General features: G+C 55.6%; 1 long non-coding RNA gene across 1 annotated transcript; it reads left to right on the forward strand.

The window, feature by feature from the left end:
- The first annotated feature begins 15,774 nt into the window (after nt 1–15,774).
- Nucleotides 15,775–19,428, forward strand: LOC125936465 (uncharacterized). Its single transcript, XR_007462024.1, has 3 exons — nt 15,775–15,853; nt 16,472–16,733; nt 18,345–19,428. It is a non-coding gene; the product is annotated as an uncharacterized LOC125936465 (long non-coding RNA).
- The last annotated feature ends 1,943 nt before the right edge of the window (nt 19,429–21,371 follow it).

Below are 21,371 nucleotides of genomic sequence, written 5' to 3' on the forward strand. Positions count from 1 at the left end.
CATTCCACCTGAGTTGTCTTGAAAAACGAGCAAAAGGAGGCCCGGAAGGGTCAAGGCCACACAGCCAATCAACTTAAACAGAATGATGCTGTGACCTCGGGCTCCCACCCGTCATCAGACAGTCCTTCCGTTTTGGTTTGGCAGAACAGAGCAGAAACTGTGGCTTATCCCCCGTATCTGTGTGCCTCTCTCACCCGGGTTATAATTTTAGCCGGTCAAATGACCACCCAGGACAAAGACAGGTTTCCCTCGCAGTGAGGCACGGCCATGTGACACAGCGGTGTGGGAAGTGTTCTTAAAAGGAGGAGGGGACACCCTCCTCTGCTCCTGTCTCTTTCCTCCTGGCTGGAAAGAAGATACGATGGCTGGAGCCCAGGCAACAGTCTTGGAGCATGAGGATGGCCAAGTCACACGCTGAGGAAGCCCGAGACCTTAAAAACTTTGTGAAGCCTCTCTAGCAGGGCTGTGTTCCTTCTGGAAGGTCTAGGGAAGAATCTGTTTTCTTGCCTTCCTCGCGAGGCCACCCAAACCCCATGATGCGTGGTCTCTTCTCCCATCTATCTTCAAAGCCAGGAAAGGCTGGTTTTGTCTCTCTCACGCTGATGTTGGCCCTCCTGCCTCTCTCTTCCACGTTTAAGACCCTTATGATGACTCCCATCTCCTCCGGATAATCCAGAATAATCTCCTCATTGAAAAATCAGCTGATTAGCAACCTTCCTGCCATCTGCGACTTTAATTCCCCCTGCCAGGAAAGGTGACACATCACAGGTTACAGGGACCAGGATGGGGACATTTCGGGGTGGGGGCACTATTCTGCCTCTAAAAGAGCAGGGATGTCCTAATCCCACAGATACTACAGTGAAGAGAGAAGATTCCGGACGTGAAGCAAAGGCCTCAAAGCGGCCACCTGCTGGCTCGGTCCCACCAATGGGCACGACTGGTCCTCCCCGCTTTCTTTACCCTGAATCAGCTGCTGATGTCCCACTGGCTAATTTCACATGAAAATCCACAGTTCCTGTTTCCCTTGACTCAATAGAGGGGCCCGCACCCTGGGTCTGCTTCCGAAGACGTTGACATCAACTGTGTGGGCTGTGGCCGCCCCTCGAGGACAGGCCACGGCTTCCCCGCAGTCCTCACCCTCCATTATCGCCTGTCGCCCAGTCTGCTGCCTCTGGTCACGGGGCCTGCCTGACCCCCGCAGGGAACGCAGTTTGTAACATTTACTAAAAAGCATCTCAGGGTGCAGAAGTTACCCAGTAAAGGGTAGTTAGTATTTCCCCTGTTCGAGAAGACACATCGACACGGCGATTCTGAACGTGGGATGTCCCTAGGGAACTTGTGCGGATCTCAGCGTCCCGACCCGTTTCACCAGGACATCTGGCATGGGGCCCGGCTCAGCATTGCCGCAGCTCCCCAAGAACTCCGGCCAGCAGCCAGGCGGAAAACCGGGGCGTTCGCAGACCTTCGCAGGCCGTCAGGGCTCAGGTGACCTCAGCACAACTGCGGAGCAGGCCTCTATCCCCAGCCGTCCCTCCCAGAGAGAAAAAGAGGGCACATGCGAAGATTGTGAAACCGTTCGTGAAATGCCGATGGCTGTAACCAGGAGCCTCTGCTGCCTGAGCATCCACTTCCTGCTGCAGATACCGGAAGGCTGCCTGGAAGCTTCTGGAAGCTTCCATCACCCAGGCATTCCTTCGCAGTGACCGGCGGGGGCTCCTCAGACCAGTGAGGGGCAGATTCCAGACGCCGTAGCTCCCTTCTTTTTTTTTTTTTTAATGTTTATTTATTTATTTATTATTTTTAAAAAAATTGTTAATGTTTATTTACTACTGAGAGACAGAGAGCATGAGCAGGGGAGGGGCCAAGAGATGGAGAGACACAGAATCTGAAGCAGGCTTAAAGCTCTGAGCTGTCAGCACAGAGCCCGATGTGGGGCTCGAACTCACCAACCGTGAGATCATGACCTGAGCCGAAGTCGACACTTAACGGACTGAGCCACCCAGGCACCCCTGAAGGGAGAGGTATTTAAACAGAAGAGAGAACACTCAGCCGGGCTGTCCACGGGGGTTCTGCAGAGACATCACCTGTCCTACACACGGGTGCCCCGGGTGCCATTCCCTGCCCAGCTAGCGTGACCACGTTCCTGCTAAGGCCCTCCCCCAGCTACTGGGTGCCCCCCCCTGCCACCCCATGGGATGGAAACCTTCCAGGGCCACAATTCAAATGCCTCCCAGGCCAAGCAGGCAACCAGGATGGAGAGCAGAGAGAGGCTGAGCGCAAACATTGCCCATTACTCATAATACTGACATCCTGGACGCTAATTTGCAATTTTTAGAAACGTCCCCATTTGCTAGAAAACGCCATCGGCGGCTGGGTTTGCCTGGGGACCTCCACTTCCCCTCTCCGTTGGCTGCTCTGGGTTCCCTCTTGGTTCTCCTTAGAACACTGTGCCTCCCCGAGGCCTCCCGTGACCCAAAATAGCCACAAGCGGGCTATTTTTGCAGGACTCTGATAGCACAGGTCTGAGGGGCCAGGAGACGGGTCGGTGCTGGGGTTGGATCCTGTATTATTCTTTATCATCCGATGCTGCGTGGGCTCAGAGCGGGGGACTGGAGGCCTTCAAGAAGCCCAGGAATGTTCACACTGGTGACTGCCCGGGGCGGGAGGGGGCGGGGGGGTTCCAGGCAGCCCTCGGTGGCCCATGCCTGTGGAGCCCAGCAGGCAGGTGGCTGCAGGGAGGAAAGCAGGTCTGTGCTCCACACCCACTCAATCTGGTCCTCTCCCAGGGCCTAAGGGAGACATTTCCCTAACATTTGCATGGCAGTTGCTGGGGTCCTCAGTCAAAATGCATGCAAATCCAAGTTCTGTGCCGCAAAGTTAATCCTTGATGGGCATTGTCTCTGACACGCTCCAGAGAGCTGGTGACCTTTCATCCCCCAAATGCATGCTAAGCACCAGCTTTGGGCGGGCAGTGAGCTGGGAGCTGGCTTACCAGGGAGAGCGGGACAGCCTGGGCTCGCCCGCCAGTGGGGGACATGGCCCTACGGAACAGTCGGGGGCTGTCGCAGTGACTGGTGATGGCTGTCAAGGGTGAGGGTAAAGTGTATATTTTTATTTGTTTTAATTTTAGTTAATTTTATTTATTTTGAGAGAGAGAGAAGGAGAGACAGAATCCCAAGCAGGCTCCACGCTGTCAGCACAGAGCCCGACGCGGGGCTCGAACCCACGAACCGTGAGATCGTGACCCGAGCCGAAGTCGGACGCTCAGCCGACTGAGCCACCCAGGCGCCCCGGGTGAGGGTAAAATTTAAAGCAGGGTTCTGCAAGAATGTTCTTCACGGCTTTCCTTAGAAGACCGTCAGCCTAGAAATGCTCATCAACAGGGGAAGGGGAAACAAATGGGGCTGTATCACGACAGAATATTCCAGATCTCTGAGAACAGGCGAGGCACCCAGCCACACATACTTGGTGTCACGAGAAGGAAGCCAGACCTCGAGAGCCTACTATCCGCTCCCACACATGAATCTCGAAAGCAGGAAAGTCAATGTATGGGGTTGCAAATAAGGACAGTGGTTACCTTTGGGTGGGGCGTGGGGCCGGAGGGGCCCAGGGGAGCACCCGGGGTCACCTGCTGTCTCTAGATCTGGCCGCTGGTGACCCCGTGTGTGTGCTTCGTGAAGTCTCATGCACCCGGTCAGTTAAGATTTGCGCCCTTTTCTGTATGTATATTTCGTGTCTCAATAACAAGTTTACACGAAATAATAAAGGAGGGAAGGGAGGAGAGGAGGGGAGGGTGGTTGGAAATTGCGAGACCAACTAGTGGCACTGTGCCCTGCCCCCTCCATCCCATCGCGTGGCCAAAGGATGGAGGTTTGCCAACAGCACGTCTAGTCCCCAGATGGGCCGCCTGGGGTGCTGCCCAAGCCGTGGACCGCAGAGCTTCGGGAACCCCCAGGGCAGCCGGGCTCTGCGCAGAGACCTGGAACTTGGGGGCAGGGAGTGGAAAACCCCAGCCCGCGGTCGCCCCAGGGGACCTGGCTGCCCCTCCCAAGTTAAACATAAGATGGGGATGACAGAACGATGTCCTTGGAGCCTGATGGATAACGTCCCCGTGTATGTCCTGAATGCTCCACAACAGTTAAGTGCCTCTGTTGTGATCAGCAGCATTTATTAGACGCCTACTGGGTGCCGGCACACGCCGATGTGATTCCAACGCTTACCCAGAGGAGATGCTTTGTAAAACGTCAGTCGACTGAATGGTCTGTTGATTTGTTACAGTAACCCTTGCGGGGACTGTCACAGCCTCCATCTACCACTCAGGGGCCGGCTTCGGAACCCTCCCCTCTTGAAGCCTCGATTTCCTTCCCTGCGAGACAGATCATGAGCCCCTTGGGCGGGGCGATTCTCTGCTGTGGGGACCATCCTGCCTCGGAGGGGGCATAACAGCCGCCCCGGCCTCCATTCCCACAAGATGCCAGCAACACGCCCCTCCCAGCTGTGACAACCAAAATCTCTCCAGACATCGGCAAGTGTCCCGGGGGACGGAATGCTGGTTGAGGGCCTCTGGGTTGTGGAGGTGAATGCCATAGGAAGGTGGGGTGCGAAGGACGCGGCAGAACCCCCAACAATTAGTAATCACCGTCAAAAGAGCAGGCAAAAAGCCGGGGCGAGGATTTGAGCTCAGGGCCATCTGACCTCACACCAGGGCTTGCTTCTGACCTTCGCGTTGCGCTTGGACGCCCAAGGCCTTGTCGGGGTGCGGGTCCTGGTGTGGCGGGTCTGGGGCGGTGACCCTTGCGCCTGGCGGCCCCCTCCCCTGCCCGAGCCCTTGAAGCGTTGATGGCCCAGAGGGGGGGATCCAAAGGGGCATCTTGGGGGGGCGCCTGGTGGCTCAGTCGGTGAAGCGTCTGACTCTTGATTTCTGCTCGGGTCGTGATCTCGGGGTTTGTGAGATCGAAACCTGCGCTGGGGGCGCTCTCTCTCTCTCTCTCTGTTTCTCTCTCTCAAAAACAAACAAACTTAAAAAAAAAAAGAGGCATGTGCCACAGGTCTCCACTGCACTAAATTCTTTTTTTTTTTTTTTAGTTTGTTTATTTTAACGCGGGGGTTGGAGAGAGAATCCCGAGCCGACTCCACGCTGTCAGTGCAGAGCCCGACTTGGGGCTTGAACACACAAACCGCGAGATCGTGACCTGAGCCCACCCCCCCGCCTGAACCCCAAGAGCGCCTGGGGGAGGGGTGCGGCCGCAGGGAAGTCAGGCTGCCGGGGGTTCGTGTGGTGATGAGGTGTGATTTCAGCAAGGAAATTGGCCAAGTCAGTGCAGGATGTCAGAGAAGCTTCCTCAAACTGAGGCAGCAAGGGAGGTGGAGAGGAGGGTCTGACTCACCTCCCAGCGCTTTGGGTCGATACGGATATACCAACATCTCCACGCAACGCTGCCGATTTTTCCAGAATCGCTTCAAAGAAACCGTGCCAGGCGGAGATCATGCTACCCCGGGAGGATGGGACAAGACCACGTGACCTCTACGGTCTTCTTGCGAACACCCAGAGCCCTGGCCCAACCGCGAGAAGAACGGCAGGCCGGCCCCGCCCGGAGGACATCTCACAAAACCTCTGAGCCAAGCTCCCCAAAATGGCCAGATCGGCAAATCCAAGGAATGATGGAAAAAGCGTCACGACCCCGAGGAGTGAGGAAGCACGGCACGTGTCCCGGACAGGACCCTGGAGCAGGAAAGGGAAGGAAAACCTGGCGAAGTCCACATAAAGTCTAGAATTTAGTGAATAATAACGTGCCGATGTCAGGTTCTTAGTTTGGACAAATGTAACCCGGTCGTGGAGAAGGGTAACGTTCCGGGAAATTCAGGAAATTCAAACTGAGGGAGGGATAATCCAGGAACTCTCTGTACGGTCCTTGCAACTTTTCTTCAGAGTTCAAGGGCACCCTTGAAGTGCACAGGGAGCCCAGGGAGCTTGTATGCACAGAAATGTGCAAAGCAAAAAATTCAAACCTGCTTTTCAGCCCTTCTCTCCCAAGTCCACAGCCCAGGAGCTAAAATGTGATGTGTGACTTTTCCTTACCTTCGAGAGTCCTTCTCTTTTCTTCTCTTTTTTCCTTTCCTTTTCTTTTTCTTATCCTTTTCTTTTCTTTCCTTTTCCCTTTTTTATTTTCTTTTTTTTTCCTTTTCTTTCCTTTTCCTTTCCTTTTCTTTTTTCTTTTCCTTCCCTTTCCCTTTCTTTTTTCTTTTTTCTTTTCTTTCCTTTCCTTTGTTTTTTCCTTTGCTTTCCTTTTCCTTTGCCTTCTTTTTCTTTTCTTTTTCTTTTCTTTCCTTTTCCCTTTCTTTTCTTTTTTCTTTCCTTTTCCTTTGCTTTTCTTTTTTCTTTCTTTCTTTCCTTTTCCCTTTCTTTTCTTTTTTTTATTTCTTTTCTTTCCTTTTCCTTTTCCTTTTCTTTTTTCTTTTCCTTTCCTTTTCCCTTTCTTTTCTTTTTTTCATTTATTTTCTTTCATTTCTTTTCTTTCCTTTTCCTTTTCCTTTTCTTTTTTCTTTTCCTTTTCTTTTCCCTTTGTTTTCTTTTTTCTTTCCTTTTCTTTTTTCTTTTTCTTTTCTTTCCTTTTCCCTTTCTTTTTTTTTTTCATTTCTTTTCTTTCCTTTTCCCTTTTTTTCCTTTTCTTTCCTTTTCCTTTCCTTTTCTTTTTTCTTTTCCTTCCTTTTCCCTTTCCTTTTCTTTCCTTTCCTTTTCTTTTTTCTTTCCTTTTCCCTTTCTTTTGTTTTTTCTTTCCTTTTCCTTTCCTTTTCTTTTTTCTTTTTTCTTTTTCTTTTCTTTCCTTTTCCCTTTCTTTTCTTTTTTTTCATTTCTTTTCTTTCATTTCTTTTCTTTCCTTTTCCTTTTCTCTTTTCTTTTCCTTTTCTTTCCTTTTCCCTTTCTTTTCTTTTCTCTCTCTTTTTCCTTTCCTTTTTTTTTCCCTTTTCTTCTCTTTTCTAAGTTCATTTATTAATGTTGAGAGAGAGAGAGAGCTCACATACGAGCAGGGGAGGGGCAGAAGGAAATGGAGAGAGAATCCCGAGCAGGCTCTGCGCTGTCAGTGTGGAGCCCGACGTGGGGCTCGATCTCACAACCGCGAGATCGGGACCTGGGGCAAAATCAAGAGGCAGATACTTAACCAAAGGAGCCACTCAGGTGCCCGAGACTTCTTTTGAAAGAATCTTCCAATGCCACGTGACCCGTCCTTGTGGAGGAGTCCTAAATCGGGGTGGGGAGGGTCTCTGTAAGAATCCACACTTGGTCACAGCTCGGAGACCCACACGGTCTGAGCTTCCACCCTGCGCGAGGCCCTCTTCCTCCTCACGCCAGGAACTGTCACTGGTCCCATTTTCAGGAGGAGGAGACTCAGGCCCTGAGTCACAGCCAGCAGTGAGGAAGGGAGGATGTGGGCATAGGACCCCAATGGCAAAACCCACGCGGGTCACATGACGTAGCAGCGCCTCCTGGGGCTTCTTTCCCGCCAGGGGACGCACCCCCCCCCTCGCCCTCCCTCTCCCCACGGACCTGGGAGCTGCTAGAAATGCCCCGGGCGCTGCCCCCGCTGGCTGGGTCAGGATGGGCCTTGTAGGGAGCTTCTGGAGCCCACGGGCACAGACACTCTGAGAAGCCTGCTCGGACCCTCTCCCCTTGAAAGGGACTCCAGTGGGAGGCCCGGGCCCATCGTGACTCCAGAGGACACACTGAGAGCCGGGACAGCAGTGCCAGGAGGCCCCGGGCCTGGGCTCAAGGACGTTCGGGTCTCACGCTTCAGCCGGGCACTTAATTAGCATCTTCCTCTTTCCAGCCCAGGAAATGGCTTTAAAAAGCTCCCTTAGAACCCAGCCCTGGGAACCCCGGCACGCCAGTCCCTCGAGTCCCCGGGGAGGCCGCCGTGCCAGGCCGGACAAGGCCAGGAGAAGACGCATGTGTGCAGACGCCCGGGCTGGCTCCTGGTCCTGAGCACACGTGGCTCCCGCTGCGGGTCCCGTGGGCGGCTGCCCCCCTGCCCCAGTGATGCAGGCACGGACCCCAGCACTACGGAGACTTATACCAACCCCAGCACAGAGGGGGCCGGGAGACGGCTGGGGAGGCCGGTGTGGACGCAGGACATGCTCTTCTCTCCTCCGACCTCTGATCTTTGTGGACAGGGAAGCTTCTGGTAAGGGTCTGGGCTCCGGGGCCTGGATGCAGGACTGCCTCGGCCGCCCACAGCCCGTGTGGCCTTGGCAAGCTACTGCACACACATCCCAGCCTCGACTTCCCCGTCTGCAAAATGGAACTCACAGGGGTGCCCTGAGGACTAAGACACTCAGTGAGAGAGACCGACAAGCACCTGACTCACACCTGATGACTGCTAGAAAGGTCGACAACTGACGGAAAAGTGGGAGGAGCCAAATGGGGTGAGGCGGAACACCCGGACGGTTTGAAGGCAGCTCTCGGAGGACCCTGAACCAGAGTGGACGAGCCACGTCAAGGGGGCACCGCACAGGAGGACACAGTCATTCCTGAACGTGGAGGATAAGTGTTCTTCCCAGTTCAAAGTCCAAGGGCAGGGCCCGGTGAGAAATGAAAATTCAGGGCACTTGTTTGAAAAGTATGGGGAATTTTTTTTTTAAATAATTTGTTTTTTAATGTTTATTTATTTTGGAGAGAGAAAGAGACAGAGCGTGAGCAAGGGAGGGGCAGAGAGAGAGGGAGACAGAATCCGAAGCAGGCTCCGGGCTCCGAGCTGTAGGCACAGAGCCCGACGCGGGGCTCGAACTCACAAACCGCGAGATCATGACCTGAGCCGAGGTCGGATGCTCAACCGACAGAGCCACCCAGGCGCCCCAAAGGAAGGGGGAATTTCAAGACAGTGACAGCAGAGCAGGAAACCGAGTGTGGGGGCCCTCGGAGTACGGGCCCCGGGCAGCTGACCGGGTCACATGCCCATGAAGCTGGCCTTGCCCAGGGGCCTGGCTGCCTTAAAAGTGAAATCTGGAGACCGCTGTTAGCAGATGCCTTTACCCCACCAGCCAGGCCCTTCCAGCCCACCCCCCTCACCGCCCCCGCCAGCGGCTCCCCATTAGTCAAAATGCAAATCGGTCTGGCGGTCAGCGTGGCCCGCACCATTACCAAGAGGGGCAGAGCGAGGAGGGGAGGGGGCTCTGGGAAAAGTCAAATTGTCAGCGGGCAGCTACGGGAGATAAGCCAGGCAGCGGCTGTCAGCCTCCAAGCTGCCAGACTTTTGCCATGATGCCAGAAAAGGCACTTCCCTGGTTCCCGTGGTCCTGGAAGAAAAGCAGCTCAGACACAGGGACATCCACTGTCCCAGGCAGTGGCAGCCCCTCTGGGTCTTCTACACGTCCCCTGGGCACCGTGCAGGTGGAGCCCAGCATTGGGTAGAACCCTGCAGCACGGGGGGCCCTTCCCAGGACATCCCTGGGGTGCCTCTGGCCCATGGCAGCCAGGAGGACAGGCCTTGAGCCTGCAGACCGCGGGGTCCACACTGGGGAAGGCTCCTGCCTGAGGCCCCGGGAGCTTCTGGAAGCGTTCAGATGGGGGCACACAGGGGAAGGGAAGGAAACAAAGCAAAAGAATTCTGGGGGCGCCCGGCTGGCTCAGTCCGTGGCATGTGCGACTCTTGAACTTGGGGTTGTAGTTTCGAGCCCCGAACCTCTGGGTGTAGAGATTACTTTTAAAAAGATAAGATCTTAAAACAAAACAGAAAAAGGATTCTGGCAGGGGGGGTCACTGCCACAGCCATCAGGGGCCAGTTTGGGTGGGCGGGGGGGGGTGGGGAGGGGGGAGCCAGGTGACAGGAGGAACTTGGGAAGGCAGGGCAGGGGATTAACCCGTCACCTCACACCAGGAGAAACACCAAGAGCGGTGGCCGCAGAGCCCAGGCCCCATTCCCAGGGTGTCCACCCTCCGGGGCCGTTACAGACAGCACCCCCCGCCAAGCACGCTCCCTGCCACGCCAAAGCCCCCCCAACAGTCCTGGTGACCAACCACAGAGCCCAGGCATGCGGCCGCCCCGTGGGCTCCACTTATCGGGCAACAGTTCCGTGACGTGCCCCGGTCAAACTACGTCCTCTAGAAGAGGAGCCCGAGGGTCCGGGAGGAACCTTCTCTCTGGGCTCGCACAGCTGATCAGTGACAAAAGCAGCACAGATGCAAGTCACATTCAGGTCCTTTCGTCTCTCCCCTCCCGGCATCCGATGCTCTGTCTCTTCCTGCTGCAACGCAGAGAAGGCCAGGGTCCCCGGGGGGGGAGTGCCGGGGGCGACAGGGACACAGCGGTGGGGGCAGGAGGCCTCACTTGGCTCAGTGCTTCTGAGTCACATGACATTCGACGTTTGGAGGGCAGTCTGGGGTCCATCCTGCGCTTCGAGGGTGGGCTGTCGGAGGTGGGGGGGGGGGGGGCCCCCCCCCCCGGGGGGGGTCCGAAGGGGGGCGGCTTGGTCTCATGCTCTGGGGTCAGCATCCTGAGATTTTTTTTTTTTTTAATGAAGTCTGTTTCATTTTCTTTTTCTTAATGTTTATTCGTTCTTGAAAGAGAACGAGCGTGAGTGGGGGAGGGGCAGAGAGCGAGGGAGACCGAGAATCCCAAGCAGGCTCCGCACTGACAGAGCTGAGCCCGATCCGCGGCTCGATCCCACGAACTGTGACATCATGACCTGAGCCCAAATCACGAGTGGGACGCTGAACCGACTGAGCCACCCGGGCGCCCCAGCATCTTGAAATTCTCAACAGTGTTTGAACGCGGGCCCGGATTTTCGTTTCGCACTGGGCGCCACAAATTCCACTGCCCATCCTGCCCCACTGTCCCGGGGATCGGGCAAAGGCAGGGTCCCGCCCGAGGTGGAACATTCCAGGTGCTGGCTGCTCAGGCCACCCTCACCTTGATGTGCTCGTGTCCGGGGCAGGTCCGCAGCCTCTGGCTGGGCGGGAGCTGGGGAACTTGGCTGCAGCCGGACCCTCCCGAAGATGGGTCGGGCCTTACCTGGAGTCCCAGGAAGAGGGTCCCCCCGCCCCCCTGCCCAGGACCTGCTGTCTACTCCCAGCTCCCACATGGAGAAGTTTCCAGCCCCCTCTCCTTCCCAGTCTTGGGCAGTCTCGTGCTCCCAGGGACGGCTGCGCCTCCTTCACCCCGCCCGGCTTCTTCCCTCCATCAACCCACCTCGGGGAGGGCCCGCTGCTCTCCCCCCGCACACGGCACACACATGCACAGGCTGTAGAAATTCCCTGCGTTGGCTTCTTGTCCCTGAGCAGGGTGGGATGCGGAGGCATTTATGCCACTCCTTTGTGTCTCACCAAATGCAGAGACAGCTGTCATTCTTGCCACCACTCTGCCCCGCCGCGTGCCCGCCAGTGTGCACGCCCACATCTGGAAAGAGCACTTAGAACGTTCTACGTTGCATCCCTGTGGTTTGGGCGGGGAAAGCCCCGCTCCCAGAATCCAAGGGTGCCTGTGTGGCACTCGCCTGGCCAACCAGCTTATTGCATAGGCCTCAGCCTCTGGTTCAGGGAGAACATTACCCAAATTGACATGATCTGAGTTAACTCTGTGAAAGTGCTGCGAAGAAAGAATCTGACTTTCTCCCGGGAGGCCAGGTGGGGAGATGTAAACCTTGAGCTATCGGGGGCCAATTGGAGAGGAAGACAGAGCCAGAGATGGAATAAAATCGAGTCCTGATGACAGCATTTGAGCTCCCGGATCCAGCCGTGCCTGAAGCCCATTTCAGTTTGCATAAACATTGTTTTTCTTAAGTCGGTCCGTCGAGTTTTGTGTCACTCGTGGCCGAAAGAGCCCTGAGCAACGTACTGTCTCCCTCTGCCGTGAAGGATACAGCTGCATATGAACAGAACTCACACTTGGCTCTCACAGTTGCTCAGGACTTGGAGAAATTCCTAAAGTTAGCCAAAGGAAGGCTTTGGAAAGCAGCCTGTGCCTCACATCGATTTTTTCTCTCTAAGGCAGTTTGGCCGGGAGTCCTTCCAAAGAGTGCTCTTGTGTTTTCTGGCAGCACGGAAGAGGCTGTCTGCCTGTGGCCGGGAGAACCCTGGCCCCGGGTACGGGCGCCCTGCAGAATTCCCTTCCCTTGAACGTGGGCCGGGCCGTGAATATGACGGGAGATCACTCCCATGATTCACCAACAGGGAGATGATCCTGGATGGGCCTGACCAAATCAGGTGAGCTCTTGAAAGGAACCAGGACCCTTCTGAGATCCGGGAGTGAAAGTGGGAGGGGGCCTAAGGAGGGCGGTCCCATGGTGAAGACTTATGGGTAGCTTCCAGAAGCTGAGAGCCGTCCCCGGCCAGCAGTGTGTGGGACAATGGGGTCTCGTTCCTGAGCTGGTCAACAACTCGAGGGAGCTTGGAGGTGGGTTTTTCTGCAGTTGAGGCCCCAGATGAGAACACGGGCCGGCCAACCTCTCGTGTGCAGCCTCACCAGGCCCTTGACAGAGAACCCAGCTAAAATGTGCTGACTCCTGACCCACGGACACCCTGAGAGAATAAATGGGTGTCGTCTCAGCCACAGAGTTGGTGGTCATTTGTTATGCACTGAAAATTAACACACTTCTCTGCCTGGCTCTCTCTCTCTCTCTCTCTCTCTCTCTCTCTCATTTCACTCAGGCCTCTACCCCAATGTCACCTCCCCGGAGGCTTTCCCCGACCCGTGTCAGGTGGGCCCCTGTCTCATCACCCACCACCCCCTTACCCGCATCAGTGCTCTTCACAGCCCATCCGCCTGCCACGGTGTCTACACTGCACGCCTGCTGGCTTGTTCCTGGAAGTCCAGGAAAGAGGCCTTGTCCTGTCCGTGCCGCTGGGCCCAGACACTGGCACGTGAGGAGGCTTCCATAAGCCCGGACCGAACAAGTGAATGAGCGAGTGAATGAATGAATAAATGAACAAGGAAGTGAATGAAAACCACCAGCTTAATTGGCCACGGGTACTGCCACGCTGCAGCTCTTGTGGGGAGCTGATAAGACCGTGGTTTCCTGTTCCTCTCGAGCAGCTGAGGCAACTCCCCGTGACCCCTGTGGCCAGGGCCGTGACACCCCCTCTCACGGTGCGTGCAGACAGAAGGCTGGGGGACCTCGTCCCCAGCCGCCCCTGGGGACCCAGGCCTGCGTTTCAGTGCCTGTGCTGCCCATCCCTCCCTCATCTGTGCCGTGTGGCCTCCACTTGTTTACTGACCTCCCCAGACCTTGGTCTTCTCATCTACAAAATGGGGACAGGAAGGGGCACCTGGAGGGCTCAGTCGGTGAAGCGTCCGACTTCGGCTCAGGTCATGATCTCACGGTCCGTGAGTTCGAGCCCCGCGTCAGGCTCTGTGCTGACAGCTTGGAGCCTGCAGCCTGCTTTGGATTCTGTGTCTCCCTCTCTCTCTGACCCTCCCCCACTCATGCTCTGTCTCTCTCTCTCTCTCTCTCTCTCCCTCTTACAAAATGAATAAAACATTAAAAAAAATAAAAACAAAATGGGTACAGCAAGAGTTTACCTGGCTTCCAAGGTGGCTTGAGGATTAAATGAACTCATACATGTCCAGGCTGAGAATGGCCCCAGCAGGTGCCCGGTAAGCGGGTGCCACCACAGAAACAAATCTGCAGTGCTATGGAGAAGGGTGGTGTTTCATCAACCCTGCCCCCACTCCTCCCTTCTTGGGGCGAGCCGAGGTCCGTGTTTGGCCTGGTCTGGGGCACGGCCAAGCCAGAGCCGGGAACAGGACAGACCGTGAGTACGACGGTGTCCCAAGGCCACGGGCAGAGGGGCGGGTAGTAAGAGAGGGATTTGGGTCACCATGCGACTGCCTCACCTTTGGGGGGAAGTTGCCCGGCAGAAGCCCCAGGATCCCCCTTTCCTGCCCCGAGCAGACCCCGAGTCCGTCCCCACCACCAGCCTCACTCAGGAAGACACAGGAAGAGACCGAATGCCCAGCCCCCGGCCAAGAGGCGAGGGAAACGCAGCTCTTCGGGGAGGGCAGATCGATATCTGCCAGCGGAAGGGGGCACAGGCCTGGGCCTGGGGCTGCGGTGGATGGGCCTCCGGCCACACTGGCTGGGCGACCCTGGTCAAGTGCAAACGCCTGCCAGTCCCATCCCCGGGCTCGTGTCCCAGCGGGGACCACACCGTCCAGGGCTCGGGCTTGGGGAGGGCGGAGCTTGCGTATTTCTCACAGGTGGTGAAATACACCAGCCACGTTGCCATCTCTCGCTGGCTTCCGCCCCAGGCTCGTCCGTGCCACTCCTTCCTTCCTCCCTCGAGCTGGGTCCCCAAGTGCGGGGCACAGCAGAAGTGTCCTGGAAATGCGGTGTCGACAGCGTGTTGCCTCAGACGGCCTCCGTTGCCTTATCTCAGCCCGGCTCCCAGGCTCGGCTGCCACTGCATTTCATCACCTGCCCCCATAAGTGAGCCGCCGGGACCACGGAAACTGCGCTCGGCACTCTCAGAGGAAAAGAATGCCCAGTCGGTGTGCCAGCAAATCGGCCGCGGCCAAGTACAACTTGGGATCCGGCAGCCTGCAGGGGACTCCCGAGTATGGGCTCGTTCTCCCTCTGCCGGGCCCCCAAGCCGTCCCCTGCCTCTGTCGGCAGCCAGCGCGTCACCCAGGAGGGACATGCACATCCTCAGTGGAGCAGGGCCGATGGACAAGAGAGGCCCAGGTTCACGGACAGCCGATGTCGGCTGGTCATAAATCAGCCCTACGGCCTCCAGGGCAGCTGCCCGGTGCAGGCCAGCTTATCGGCCGCAGGAAACGTGAGCCCGGTCGCAGCCACACGGAGTGAGGAAACGGGGGCCCGTGGAAGGGCAAGGCACGTGTGTCACAGCCCCCGCTGGGCCTCGGTTACGCAGTTAGGCCGGGCGGGCTCCCCTCCCTCCGTGTTACATAACTCTCTCTCTGACCCTCCCAGAGGGAGCTCCCACCTCAGCCCAAACTTGGAGTCACCTGGCAAGCCTAAAAAACCGCAGGGGCCTGAGCCCGCTCCAGAGATTCTAAGGCAATTGGTCTGGGGTATGGCCTGGGCATCAGGATGTTAGAAGCCCTCCGGATGACTCCAAGGGCAGCCAAGGTTGAGAACACAAGCTCCAGGTTCAGGAGCATAGTCCACAGGCTTGACGGCTGGATCCCACCCCACGGCAAGGCTCACGCAATCTGAGGTGTGAGCAGAGTCCTGCGGTTGTGCAGTACCCAACACGTGCAACCGGACGCAACAGTCCTGACGGGAGTGCGGGAGAAACTGAGCATCCAAAACCTTGGCTGAGAAATAACTGGGCAAAGGGGCGTGTTCCAATCCCGGTTCTGTTTGTTCGGAGAATCTGTGCTCCGTTCCTCCAACCACCAGCCATGGAGCTGATGGTCTTGGGAAGGAGACAGACAGAAAACAAAGAACGTCACAAATGAATATATAATAACAAATTTGGGACACGCACGTGGTAGAAAATGTCAATAAGGTAAGTGCGGAAGGCAGAATAATCGTCCCCCAAATTCGTCCACGGCCCAGTCCCCAGAACCCAGAACACTAGGTTCAGAACCCAGAACACTAGGTTCAGAACCCAGAACACTAGGTTCAATGGCATAAAGGAATTAGGGCTGCAGACACAAGGGAAGGAATTAAGGTCACCGAACAGCTGACTTTTTTTTTTTTTTTTCACGTATCAACCAAATTCTTTTTTCTTAACTTTAACCGTAATGTACGTTTGATATACGTGACAATTTCATAGGCGTAGATTGGAAGGTCTTAAAGCTGTGGGGCCGCTGAGGCCGCAAACAGGAGAAAGAAAGGCACGGAGCGAGTGGGGACATCTAGGCAAGTTAAAACAACCCACTGCCAAGGGAACAAGGTAAAAACCGTGTTTCTCTCTGTTTTTTTTTTTTTTTTTTAATTCCTACTCCTTGTTTTATTTTCCATTTCAGTTTACGTTGAGGAAATCTTGGTTTATTGTTTTAAATTCATTCATTTAGTCAGCTATTTACTAAAGTATAATTAACACGTAACGTGACGTTGGCTTGCGGCGTGCGACAATCACAAGAGTCTAGTTAATACCCATCGCTACACGTCATTACAGAAACTTCTTTCTTTATTTTCTTGGGGTGGCGAGGGCTTTAAGGCTTTTAGCAACTTTGCACTATGCAATGTGGTGTTATTAACGATGGTCACCATGCTGGACGTGACATCCCGTGGCTTATTTATCTAAACAGCTGACCTGCGGGCTCTGTGCTGACAGCTCGGCGCCTGGCGCCGGCCTCAGGTTCTGTGTCTCCCTCCCTCTCTCCGCCCCTCCCCTACTTGCACTCTATCTCCCTCTCAAAAATAAATAAACATTAAAAAAAATCGTTTTAATAAAACAACATAAACAGCTGACCTTGAGGGGAAGGTATTTATCCTCGATGATCCAGGTGGGTCCGATGGAACGTTCAAAGTTGAAGATAACGCGTATCTAATGTTACATGTCAATTAGGCCTCGAGGAAGAAGAAATAGAAGGGAAAACCAAAAGAGAGACGCAGACAGACAGCAGAGGGAGGACGTCCCCGATGCTGCTGGCCCGAGGCTGGAGGAAGGGGCCGCGAGCCATGGCATCACATCCCGCCAACAACCCAAATGAGCAGGACACAGGTGCTCCCCAAAGCCTCCCGAGGCGAGTTCAGCCGGCCAGGACCTTGCATTTGGCCTTGTGAGACCCTGTGCAGAGCTGGGTGAACCCGCTGCACTTCGGACACAGGTAAACGATGGCAATGTGTTATGATGACAAGTAGAAAACGTGCATGGTGTATTCTGGCTTCGGGGTCAGAGAAGGAGGCTTCCCAAAGAAGTGGAGTTTGAGCTGAGACCCACAGGACGCAAAGCATCAACTCGAAAAGGGAGGAGGCGGAGGTGCAAGGGCCCTGAGGTCAGGGGGACTGGTATGAGGAAAGGAGGGAGGGAACGAAGCCCGATGTGGCTACAGGGCAGAGCACTCGGGGTGTCACTGTGCTCTCGGAGCCTCGGTTTCCTCACCTGTGAAATGGGATTATAACAGCATTCCCTTACTGTGGGGATGGAGTGGGCCTGGGAGCCGTGTAGCAAGCAGCTGGAAGGACGGGCTCTGCAGCGAGACCAGACCTGGGTTCAAACCCCAAGTCTTCTGGTTATGGCCTGGGTAACTTTGGCAGGTCGTTCGTCTCTCTGAGCCTCAGTTTCCCCATCTGTCAGGCCGCTGCGAGTTTTAGATAACAACGCGTCAGGCACGCTCCACAAATGCTGGCTGTCACTGTTAGCGACTGGGGGGCCAGAGATGGAAAGGAACGTGTTCAAGGTCACACAGCCTGGGGGCTGAGCAGGGTGGAAATGAGTCTCCTGACCCCGGCCTTGGCCCGGCACAGCTTCTCGGTCTACAGGACCACAGCCGACTGAGGCAGTGAGACTCAAATGAGGAGAGCTGTGTGTGAATGTGCACATGTGAGTGTGCACAGCATGTGTGTTGCAGGAGCACGTGGGTGTGCTACACAATGCATGCAGGCACACACGAGAGTGTGCATGTGGGTGTGAGTGTACAAGGGGTGTATATGTGCAAATGTGTGAAATGCCAGCTGTGTCTGCATGTAAACAGGCACGTGTGTCTGTGGATGTGTGTGTGTGCACATGCGGATGTGCGGGTATGCATGTGAATGCACATACGTGAATGGGATCGTGCGTGTCCGCGTGGACGTGCTTGGTGCTGTTGAATGGAAGAATGAAGACACCTACGTGGCTTGGGGGACAGACAGTCTGAGTCCTTATGCCTGATACACTTCAGTCCAGATGAACTGGGAGCGTGGAAGAAATATTTAAAAAAAAAGGCTCCTGGCCCCGGTGGGTTTCTTGCAACTATATATTCTTCCAGAACGTTCCTCCAGAAAGCAGCTGAGCCTCCAGACATGTTTCACAGACACTGTCAGGGAGGGGCAGGGAGTCATCCTTCCCTTTAAGGGATCGTGACAGCTCGAGCTGTGAGCACGCACTCTGTCGGGCACCACGCAATGACTTCACACGCATTGTCTAATTTAGTTCACACAACAGCCATGTTGTTCACTTTACAAACAACAAGACTGAGGCTCAAAGAGCCACGTGAGTACTCAGTGTGGTACACTGAGTTTTGAAAAGAAGACCTCAACCCGCCATCCCTCTCTCTATTCAAAACACTTTGCAAGCAACTTTGCAGCTGCAGCCGTCAAAAGGTGGTTTATTTCCTCACTCCTTGAATCTGGGTTGGTCTTGTGACTTGCTCTGGATACCAGAATTGCTGGAAGCGATGTTATCCACGCCTCAGCTTGGGCCTCAAACAGCCTCGCATGCTTCTGCTCTCTCTTTCTAGGACTCCTCTCTCCATCAGGCGAAGAAGCCCGCCAGAGAAGGAGACACACAGCACCCGGTTGTCGCCATCGCCCTAGATGATACTCAGCTGCCTCCCGCAAAGCTTCTAAAGCTGACCCAGCAGCTGACCACAGATGCATGAGGGATCCCAGCTCAGACCAGAAGAACCATCCAGGCGATGGTTCAAGCCGAATTGTTGACTGGCTGAATCGTGTTGTCTTAAGCAACTAAGTTTGGGGATCATTTGTCACGCAGCAACACTAACTGATACGCTCATGATCACGCAACTGTTAAAGGCAGAGTCAGGACTCAAAGTCAGGCTTTTTTTTAAAGTTTATTTATTTACTTTTGAGAAAGAAAGAGAGAGAGAGAGAGACAGCATGAGTGGGGGAGGGGCGGAGAGAGAGGGAGACCCAGAATCCCAAGCAGGCTCCGGGCTCTGAGCTGCAGAGCCCAACTCGGGGCTTGAACTCACGAACTGTGAGATCACGACCTGAGCCGAAACCAGGAGTCGGTCACTTAACCACCTGAGCTACCCACGCACCCCTCAAAGCCAGGCTTTTTACTCCCAAATGCATACTCTCATCCCCTATATTCGGCCACCTCCCCACAGGGAAATAAGTAAGAAAGCCCAAAGCTGCTAAAAATCCCACGCCGGCTTCCCAAACGTCAGTCTACACCTTGTTTGGAACGTGCCTCATCCCTGCCGTCACCCGCCTTGAGACCTGCCGGCTGGACCTGGCTCTTTTGCCCCCTCTGTTCCCTGAGCCCAGGTGGGGACGGAGCACTCACTCCAGCCTTGGATCCCCCCCGCCCCTCCCCCCGAGGCCTTCATTCTATGAGCACCATCCCTCCTCATCTGCAAAGTTTGTTCTGAGTGTCAGCAGAAAGAACCCGGCCTTTCCACACGTACATATCAGCAGCCACGATAAAAACCAGCTGTAAGGTTTAAAAATAACCTCCCCAGCCTTCCAGAGATGCCAGACTCCTGGTTGGGGAGAAGAATCAGCCCCACGGGGGGAGCACCACCTTCTGGGGAGACTCCCGGGCCAGGCCCCAAATCCTGCCCGCGGGCCTGGCTGAGCCCGAGTCCCTGGGAGCACAGCCCCTGCAGGAAGCGCGAATGCGGAGCCAGGCCCTCCCTTCGGGGAAGTCAAGGCAGGGCCCGGAGAGTCCTCCAGAGCAGAGACCTCATCTGGCCCCCTTGTCAGAGGCTTCTTTTCCCCTCTGCTTCTCTCTTCTCTTGTCATCCCCTCTATAAATAAAAGATAGGGCGTCGGGGAGGCACCTGGGCGGCTCGGTCGGTTGGGCGTCGACTCTTGATTTCGGCTCAGGTCACGATCGAACGGTTCGTGACTTCGAGCCCTGTGTCGGGGTCTGTGCTGACAGTGCAGGGCCTGCTTGGGATTCTCTCTCTCTCCATCTCTCTCTGCCCCTCCCCTGCTCTCTCTCTCTCAAAATAAATGTATAAACTTAAAAGAAAGTTCGAGCTGTGGAGGGGCGCAACCCAGGTTCTGTCCTCATGGATGACTTGTCCCCATGAGCCTCAGCTTCCTTGGTCACACGGGGCCCGTGCCTCACTGGGTGGGCCTGAGGACCCACAGGACACCCCAGGGGCAGAGCCGAGCACGGCGGGCAGCCAGTGAGCCGGTGCCTGGCAAGTGTCGTTCCTCCTCCAGGGAAGGGGGCGACCGTGGTGACCCCTCCTCTCTTCCTCTCCCTGATCCTTGCCCTCCTTCGGGCCCCCGGTCCTCCCCCTGCTCCCCTCGGGCCCCAGACCTGGCCCCCGGCAGGCTCAGAGCTGGAGCCCGTCTTGCCGAATTCCACCCGCAGCCCGGCCCCGTTGCTGAGACTGTCCCCATCTGGCTCTCAGAGGGCTCCTGGGCAGGCACGCTGCCGCCTTCCCACCCTCGTCACCTCTCACCACAACCCCTGGGGGCTGTACGGGTGACGGCTGTATCCCAGCATCCAGAGTGGTGCATGGCACACAGTAGGTGCTCAATAAAGAATAAGCAGTATTCCCATCGTTCCCATTTTACAGATGAGCAACTGAGGCTCCAAGAGGTCGGCTGGCATGTAGCAAAGTACAGCCCTCAGAGGTTGAGGCAACCCAGGCTTGGGTGGGTGGAAGACACCGCCCGAGGTCCCCGAGGCAGGATTTGAACCCAGGTTCACGGGCACCGAAGGCCTGAGTCTTAACCATCGACGATTCCCCATTCACCCACCTCTTCCAGCTGATTTCTCCGACATCCTCGCCATCCAGACACTGTCACGCACGTGCTGTGTGGCCTTAGGTAACTCACACAACCTCTCTGTGCCTTGGACTCTACATCCACACCGCAGAAAACCGACCTAGCTGCACTGAGGTAGAATTTGCCTCAGCTCATTTTTCATCTGGTTTCTCAGTATCTAGTGCGGGCTGTGGCATGCAGTCGGTGCCAAATAAATGTTTGCTGATTAATTCATTGGAAAGACAAGTTTACTTTAAGAGCACAGAAGTCGGCCCAGAAGCTCTGGGTTGATGGTCTCCGGGAACATATTCCTTCTCTCTCCACTTTAATTTTTTTTTTAATGTGTATTTTATTTTTGACAGAGAGAGAGAGAGAGAGACAGAGCGTGAGTGGGGGAGGGGCAGAGAGAGAGGGAGACACGGAATCCGAAGCAGGCTCCAGGCTCCGAGCTGTTGGCACCGAGCCCGACGCGGGGCTCGAACCCACAAACCGCGAGATCCTGACCTGAGCCGAAGTCGGACGCTCGACCGACTGAGCCGCCCAGGTGCCCCTCTCTCCACTGTAAAGAAAGAGAAATTCCAAAAGGCAGGAGAGCCATCGGGTGTGCGGTTTACGTGAGAAAGACGGGGGGAGCCCTTGTCAGCAGACCCCACCCCCCCACCCCAGGCCCTTGGGAAAAAAGCTCTTTCTCCTACATCAAAAAATAGGCGAGTGGATGAGCATCACCAGGCTTTCCATTAAGATGAAGTGTGGACGGTCTGGATCCCACGCCGGTTATGATCCCAGACTCAGGGGAC

The sequence above is a fragment of the Panthera uncia genome, assembly GCF_023721935.1.
Source record: "Panthera uncia isolate 11264 chromosome A3 unlocalized genomic scaffold, Puncia_PCG_1.0 HiC_scaffold_11, whole genome shotgun sequence".
Lineage (NCBI taxonomy): Eukaryota > Metazoa > Chordata > Mammalia > Carnivora > Felidae > Panthera > Panthera uncia.